Source organism: Asparagus officinalis, chromosome 4, assembly GCF_001876935.1.
Source record: "Asparagus officinalis chromosome 4, Aspof.V1, whole genome shotgun sequence".
Taxonomy (NCBI): domain Eukaryota; kingdom Viridiplantae; phylum Streptophyta; class Magnoliopsida; order Asparagales; family Asparagaceae; genus Asparagus; species Asparagus officinalis.
This window is the reverse complement of record NC_033797.1, coordinates 75128930-75137828: the sequence shown is the minus strand read 5'-3', so window position 1 is coordinate 75137828 and position 8899 is coordinate 75128930.

Genomic DNA, 8899 nt, shown 5'->3' with positions numbered 1-8899 from the left:
TCGGGAACCAGAGGATTCTCAGCAGGAGTGCCTAGCGGATGGAGCAGAAGAAGAAGCCAAAGTTTAGTTATTGGTCCTCAGTTTCTTTTGTACAACATTTCATTTCTTATTGATCAGTGTATTTTGTATCTTTTCAGTATTCATTTGTTCATATTTGTATAAGGGCATGTTTGACCCGAATATTATGTCTCAGATGTTATTCATTGTGATATGTATTTTTATTCTGAGTTTGTCTATTATATTCTTGCTGATTGTGATCGGGGACCTGTGACTTCGCATTGTTTTTATTTCCAGACGCTTAGCGTATTAGATTGAGAAGACGGGGTCTAGCACTTATCTCTTCTCAGTCTAATACGTCGCGGGCTTGCTCGCGTCCCGGTTCCCGGGTATTTTGGGAAGCGGGGCTGTGACATGAACCGAACCAAACCAAGTTCGAAACGCCCGAACCAAGCCAAGTTGGCCCGAACCAAATCAAGTCGAATCGAACCAGACCCAAACCCCTTTTGGCATGCGTGCGAGTCACCACTTGCTGGCTCACACGCGTGCTAGTCACCACTTGCTGGCTCACATGCATGAGCCACCACTTGCTGGCTCGCATGCGTGACGAGCTGTTTGGCTAATTCACGGATATTTTGACCCGTCTTTGAGCATTTTTTGATGTATTCAACACCCGTATTCATAATCCAATGGGTATATGAGTTTAAACTGTTTCCTACCCTCGACGGTAAGTTTCTGGAGAATATCGTGTGGAATATTCTTAAGGATAACCCGACGACCTCCGATGAGTATATGAGGCTAAACTGATTCCCGCAACTCCTAAGAGTATACGAGTATAAACTGGTCCTCTCTGCTCTAACGCATAGCTTTTGGTCAATGCCTGTTAAGACGTCGTCAAAAATAAATTCCCGATAAAGATAGTCAGTTCAACGTCAACTCAAAGAGATCAATCAACACACGAGTTTCAATCCGAGACTTCGACAGTGGTCAGACGATAAATGCAAAACCGTAAGAACTTCATCTATTCAACAAAATGCTGAGTAGATTGAAGGCCGAAGGAGTCAAGAGCTGAAGCCAATTACATATCCTTTTACACAGACTGAAGGTTGGGCCTATCACATCCAAAGTATTTTAGGCTCTCCTATAAAAGAAACGAGACTGAAACACTTTGGAGGGGGTATCTGTAGGGGTTAAAAATTACCTATAACTTCCCAAACACAGTTCAAGACAACGAGAAGACGGTAAACGTTATTATCCGAGTCAAGAGAATTTATCCAATACCAGTAAGCATACAAAGTTGATCAGTAAAATGTGCAAATCAGCGAAACGATGAACCGTACGCAAAACAAGTGAACATAAGGAGTCACGAATCGTCGAAGTATCAAAAAGATGAACAAAAACACACCTGGAGGCTTGCGTAGGTGCGAGCCACCAAATAGTGACTCGCACCTATGCGAGCCACCGCACCCATGCAAGCCACCAAATGGTGGCTCGCACAGTCCCGAGCCACCAAATGGTGGCCCGCACAGTCCCGAGCCACCACGACTCTTTTTGACTCCCAAGACTCCCAAAACGCGGATTTTGATGATTTTTAAGGATTCTTTCGTCTCAGGGCCTCCCTAACTGTTTTGAGGCTATCCCTAAACACGTTTAAGCGGTTATTAACTGCAAATAACGTTTAAACATCAGTTCTTATCCAAAAACACGTCTCCAAAAGCCTATAAATAGAAGCCTAGGGTCTTCTTTCAAGAGGATCTGAAGTTGAGAAGGCGAGGTGCTGTCAAATTGTCCAGCTAACCACGAATTTTAGAGGAGAATCATCAGATCTTGGCGAATACTTTCATAAAGAAAGTCCTTCTAAAGGTTTGTGATTCTTTCCCCTTCTTTCCTCCGGATTAAACTTGGTTTTAATCTCGAGAAGAGCCACAATATCGCTTGGTCGTGATTGTCGCTTCCGCAATTGTTTCCTTCGTGAAACAAGAGCGTAGTTATACTATCAATTGGGTTTGATCTGTGGTGGTCCACGGACTAACGCGTCCCCGGCACAGGCAAAGATCCCACGCAAAGCAGCGAGAGATAAACTACTGCTACGTTTTGTTTGATAAAGTTGTAATCTTTATGTTTTATTGTAAGAAGATCTTATAAAAAGATCAACTTTTCTTTCAGTTTGAACTTCTAATCGATAAACGGTGTAACAGGTTTGAAAGTAATGGAAAAGACAACTTTTGACGAAAACAAATATGTTTCATCATAATCAAATCCCGGTCTTTGTGAAAATCCTTGGGCTACAAGTCTTGCTTTATATCTCACAATTTTATTTTTCTCATTTCTTTTCCTCACAAATACCCATTTATATCCTACTGGCTTTACACCTTCAGGTGTTTGGACTATAGATCCAAAAACTTTTTGTTTAGCCAGTGAATCTAATTCAGATTGGATCATATCTTTCCATTTTGACCAATCATTTCTTCGTCGACATTTATCAACCGATCTGGGTTCATGATCCTCGTCTTCTTCCATAATATCAAGTGCTACATTATATGTAAATGCATTATCGACAATTACTTCTCTTTGATTCTAACTCTTTCTCGTAATGACAAAATTTATTGAATTTTCTATAGTTTCATTCTCTTCAGGAGTTGGCTCTTCAGGAGCGATCTCTTCAGGAAGTTGAATTTTATCATTAACAATATTTTGTTCATTCAATCCTTTTTTCTTTTGAGGATTATTATCTTTGGAACCAAGAGGTCTACCACGCTTCAGGCATGCTTTAGATTCGTTAGCACTTTTAATTTGTCCTTATGGGATATCAATTTTAATCGGAGTATTTTTCTGTTGGAATATGTGATTTAGTAATTCTTTTAGAATCACTAAAAGCATCTGATAATTGGTTTGTAATTTTTTTTAAATGTATAATCTTTTGAACTTCTAGTTCACATTCTTTTGTACAAGGATCAAGAAAGTCTAATGATATTTTCTAAGTAATTTCTTTTTTCGGTTGATCTTTACCTCCCTCTAATGTCGGGAAATATGATTTATCAAAATGACAATCTGCAAATCTTGCAGTAAATAAGTCACATGTTAATGGTTCAGCATATATATTTAATTATAGAAGGTGACTCATACCCGACATATATCCCTAATCTTCTTTGAGGGCCCATTTTAGAACGTTGAGGCGGTGCAATAGAAACATATACCGTAAAACCAAAAAATTCTTAAATAAGAAATATTGGGCTTGTGGCTAAGAACCAATTGTAATGGAGAATAAGTATGATAACTTGTCGGACTAATTCTCACAAGTGTTGCTGCATGTAATATAGCATGTCCCCAAGCAGATAGAGGAAGTTTAGACCTCATTAACAATGGTCTTGCAATTATTTGAAGCCGTTTAATAAATGATTCGGCTAGACCATGAACATAAGCTACAGGATGTTCATCACTTATTCCAATAGATATGCAATAATCATCAAAAGCATGTGATGAATATTCACCAGCATTATCTAATTAAAATTTTTTAATGGGATAATCAGAAAATTATGCTCGTAATTTAATTATCTGAGCATGCAATCTCGCAAACGCCAGGTTGCGACTAGATAATAAACATACATGTGACCATCTTGTTGATGCATCAACTAGCACCATAAAATATCTAAATAGTCCACATGGTGGATCTACAGGCCCACATATATCACCATGATTTCGTTCTAGAAATATAGGGGATTCAGTTCCTACTTTCGTTGGTGATGGTCTAACAATTAACTTCCCTTGGGAGCAAGCAACACATAGGGGATTCAGTTCCTACTTTCGTTGGTGATGGTCTAACAATTAACTTCCCTTGGGAGCAAGCAACACATGAGAATTCATTAGAAATGGTCTAACAATTAACTTCCCTTGGGAGCAAGCAACACATGAGAATTCATTAGAATTTAGTTTTTTTTTATTTTTCAATGAATGGCCATGTGAATTTGCAATTACTCGCCTCATCATTATAGAACCAGGATGTCCAAGGTAATCATGCTAAATCATAAAATCATTAGGATTAGTAGACTTTGTGAACGTGAGAGCAGCGATTTTTTTTTGTGGTTTTCGGCACGTGGGGGCTACAAGTAAAAATGCGTGAAGTGAAAAGCCAAAGCCGCGTGAAGAGACTTCACGAGTCCATGAGCCCGATTCCGCTGCATAAATAACAAAGTTTTTTCCCCTAGGGTTTTGTGCAAGGCTTCGTGAGAAAAAAAACACAGAAACAATTGTTGGCTTAGGCTGCATGCAAAGTGGGGGAGAACGCGGATTTCGGCTACGTGCAAGGCAGAGGGGAAAATCGCGTTGGCTTGGGTGGAGTGTAAGGAGAAAAGTTACAGAGGTGACTGTCCTTTTAAGAGAGGATTTGAGAGATTGTTTGAGGGTTTAGGTTGTGTGATTAAAAATTCTAGTTGTATTCTCTCCCTCTAATAGTAGATCTTCCCCCTTCTTGCCCCGTGGAAGTAGACAATTTGCCGAATCATGTAAAATTAGTTGTCTCGCTATTTGTGTGATTTGTAATAGCTTATTTAGATTCCCTCGATAGGTCAGTCCTAGAACTAATGAGAGAAAAAGCTAATATCCCACTTTGTTGAGATATTTTACTTTTGTTTCTTGTTTTCTTTGTAAAACGGGAATTCTTATTGCGACCTGACTCTCTTGTTGTGCTGCCGAGGTGCTATCAAACTTTCCGCTACGCATAACAAGTGGTATCAGAGCCTAGATTTTAGATCTAGGGTTTTGAAATTAGGTGGAGGAAGATTCTTGTGTGAAGCTTGGTTCTTGGAGTTCTAGGCTTCGGTGGAGATAGCATTAAAAGTTTCAGTTAGAGATTTTTCTTTCCTCGTATGGACAGGAGATCTATTTGGAATCCGGTCTAGGGTTCAGTTGGGTAATTCTTAATTTCTATCAAAGTTTGATTCTTTCTCTACAACTTGGAATTAGTTTGCAATGGGAGAAAAAGGTGAAAGTAGCAAGTCGATGGCGAGTACAGTTCAAGTTGGTTTTCAAAACACCAAAATTAGTATGGTGAAGTATGACGGTAAAATCAACTTTAGTTTGTGAATGAGCGATGTACAGGATGCGCTCAATGCTCAGAACTTGGAGGAGATCATCATGGTCCACGAGTGATACGGGTGTATATTCTCTTCGGGAGCTTAACGATCCTTATGGGAGCTTGAGGATAGATGATTCTCATGGTATCTTGAGAATATTATAGAGGAGTCGTGGACAGAGTTGTTAGAAGCAGCGAAGTCGAAGGATTCGTCGGAACATGAGAAAAAATAGTTTTACTGTGTCACGGTCGACCGCGATGGGTGTGGCGGTCGACCGCAGACTGCTCTCTGTCGTTGGTTACGGTCGACCGTGATGGGTTCGGCGATCGACCGCCAAAACCCTATAACTTATTTAAGTCTCGGGTGTTGGCCGTGGTCGACCGCGCCTGGCTCTACGGTCGACCGCGAGTCGGGTTTTGGGCCTGGGCTGGTTTTCCTGCACTGTTTAGGATTTCTATTTTGTATAAATAGAAACACGACTTTTCTAGGGGAAAAAAGAAATTAAGAGAGATTCTAATCATTGTATTAGGGTTTAGTGAGAATTGAGAGTTTGTTCTCGATTCTAGTAAGATTGTGAGAGAGGGATTGTAATCTTTTCATACTCATAATCTAGAGAAGGTATTTTCCTTCGCCATATACTGAATTGTGCTTGTGTTTCTGTCATCCTCTTCTCAACCCACCTTTGATAATTCCGCGATCAAAGGTGCTCGTACGGCAACTCGTATCAACGAGAGACCACCAAAATATGAAGAGACGATATGGGAAAAGATGAATAGGAGCGCTTATGGGGTGATCAGATCTTGTTTGGAATAGGAACTGAAGTATGATGTGATTGGGGTGACATCTGCGATGAAGATGTGGGAAATTCTCAACAATAAGTACCTTACAAAGAGTGTTGAGAACATGTTACATTTGCTGTGTAGGTTATTCAAATTTCAGATGTCTAGAAGCACCTCATTTGCGGCTTATGTGAACAACTATACGAAGTTATTGTTAGACTTGGTGAATGTTGATGAGAAGATTTCGGATGAGTACAATGCTATTATCTTATTAGGCTCCTTACCGGATGAGGAGTATGACACCTTTGTGCTTATTTTGTTAAAAGGGAAATCTTCTATCAGCTATAGTGAAGTTAGTAATGCATTGATAAATTATGATCTGAGGAGGAAGGACAAGGAGACTTCCCGTACTAGTACTTCAGGCGAGGCCTTATCGACGAGAGGTAGAAGATCATATCCGAAAGGTGGTAATAGTGGGAGGTCAAAGTCAAGAAGCCGCCACTAATTAGCAAAGAACCAATATGCATTCTGCAAGGAGCAGGGACATTGGAAGAGAGACTGCCCGAAGCTCAAAGAGAAGGAGAATGGCAAGAAAAAGGGCCTGAATGCCAATAAGGTAAATATTACGAAAGGCGATGATTCCGATGATTCGAGCTTTTCTCTACTGATTACTCTGGAGGTGAACCACTTGGATGTATCAAATTGGATTCTTGATTCCGATGCTACCTATCAAGTGACCCCTAGGCGAAATTGGTTTATATCTTTTGAGAAGCTCGATAGGGGAGTTGTAGTTATGGGAAATGATCAGTCCTATGGCATTTGTGGGATAAGTACTGTGCGGATCCGGATGCACGATGGAGTAGTTCGTGAATTAAAGGAGGTGAGATTTGTTCATCAGCTGAAGAAGAATCTTATCTCAGTTGGAGCTTTGGAACCAATGGGATTCAATATGACATTTGAAAATATTATAGCGAAGGTTACTAAAGGATCTTTGGTGGTGATGAAGGGAGTCCGCAGTTGAAATTTATACTATCTGAAGGAAAACACCGAGATTGGCCAGGTTGCTTCGACAATTTTAGAGGCAGACATGAGCAGGCTTTGGCATTACAGGTTATGGCACACAGGCGAGAAGTCACTACAGGCGCTGTGCAAGCAGGGGCTATTGAAGGGAGCCAAGAGTGGTAAAATGGAGTTTTGTGAGCATTGTGTACTTGGCAAAAAGATAAAAGTAAAGTTCAGGACAGCCATTCATCAGACGAGGGGTATTTTAGAATATGTGCACATAGATGTTTGGGGTCCCACCAAGACTACATCACTTGGTGATCGATATTGGTTCGTCACGTTTGTAGATGACTATTCTAGGCATTGTTGGGTGTACACCATGAAGCATAAAAGTGAAGTCCTAGATTTATTTGTGAAGTAGAAAAAGAGATTAAAACTGCAGACTGGGAGAAAGATCAAGATGTTGTGATCCGATAACGATGGTGAGTACACATTAGACCCCTTTCAGCAGCTATGTCGAGACGAGGACATAGAGAGATACTTCATGGTTAGTCATACACCACAGCAGAATGAGATGACAGAGAGATTAAATCAGTATTTGCTGGAGAAGGTCCAATGTTTATTGTCGCGGAATGGTTTGGAGAAGATCTTTTAGACTGAGGCACTTACATATGCAAGCCACCTCATTAATAGGCTGCATTCATCTACGATTGAGGGAAAAACCCCTATGGAGAAGTGGTCGAGAGAGCCAGCACACGACTATGACCAGCTCAAGATATTCGGGTGCCCTGCATTTTATTATGTGAGAATAGATAAATTAGAACCTCGAGCTAGGAAGGCCATATTTGTAGGATTCAAGCGTGGTGTTAAGGGATACAAGCTTTGGGATCCAGTTGATAGGAAGATTGTGCTGAGTAGGGACGTTACATTCGATGAGGGTTCTATCTTGAAGCTTCCTAGCTCTCATCAAGTAGAGAGCGACCCGACGGAGGAGATATTACAAGTGGTGGAGATCGATACAGCTCCACATTATCCAGATGGTACAGTATCTATTAGAGTACCGACTGAGGTGATGCCAGGCGAGCACGGCGACGATGAGGAGGATACGAGTACAGTTATGTAGGATCAAGGACCGACGGCTCAGGTTTAGAATTCTATAGTGGTTTGGAGACAGAGGAGAGATATACAGATGCCAACACTGTATGCCGACACAGTTGCGTATGCACTTTCAGTAGAGAATATCGATGAGATGGTGCCTACTACATTAAGAGAGGCTGAGCAGGGTTAGGAGGCTGGTTCGTGGTAGGTGGCTATGTAGCAGGAGATGGAGTCTCCTCACAAGAATGATACGTGAGAGCTTGTTGAGCTTCCAAAAGGGCGGAAGACAATTTGTTGCAAGTGGGTATACACGAAGAAGGAGGGCATTGAGGGCACTCTATTGAGCTTCAAAGCTAGATTGGTTGCGAAGGGATATGCACAGGAGGAAGGTATTGACTATAATGAGGTTTTCTCCCTGGTGGTGAAGCACTCTTCGATTCGTATTTTGCTAGCTTTGGTAGCACAGTATGGTTTGGAGTTAGATCAGTTGGATGTGAAGACAACATTTTTTTATGGTGATCTTGATGAAGAAATATATATGACTCAGCTATTGGGATTCTGAGCTACAAAGAAAGAAAAATTAGTTTACAGATTAAAAATATCGCTATACGATTTGTAGCAGTCTCTTCGACAGTGGTATAGACGATTCGATAGTTTTATGATTGGTCATTCGTACACTCGGAGCCAGTTTGATCCTTGCGTATATTTTCGCAAGTTGAAAGGAGGTGTGTATATCTATTTGCTACTTTATATCGATGGCATGTTGGTTACCTCTATTTCCAAATCTGCTATAGATGAGTTGAAGGCACAGCTTTCAAAGGAGTTTGAGATGAAGGATTTGGGTGAGGCGAAGCGTATTTTAAGGATGGAGATCGACAGAGACAAGAAGAAGGGCAGAATTTATTTGACACATGTGGCTTATTTGAAGTAGATTCTACTATGATTTCATGT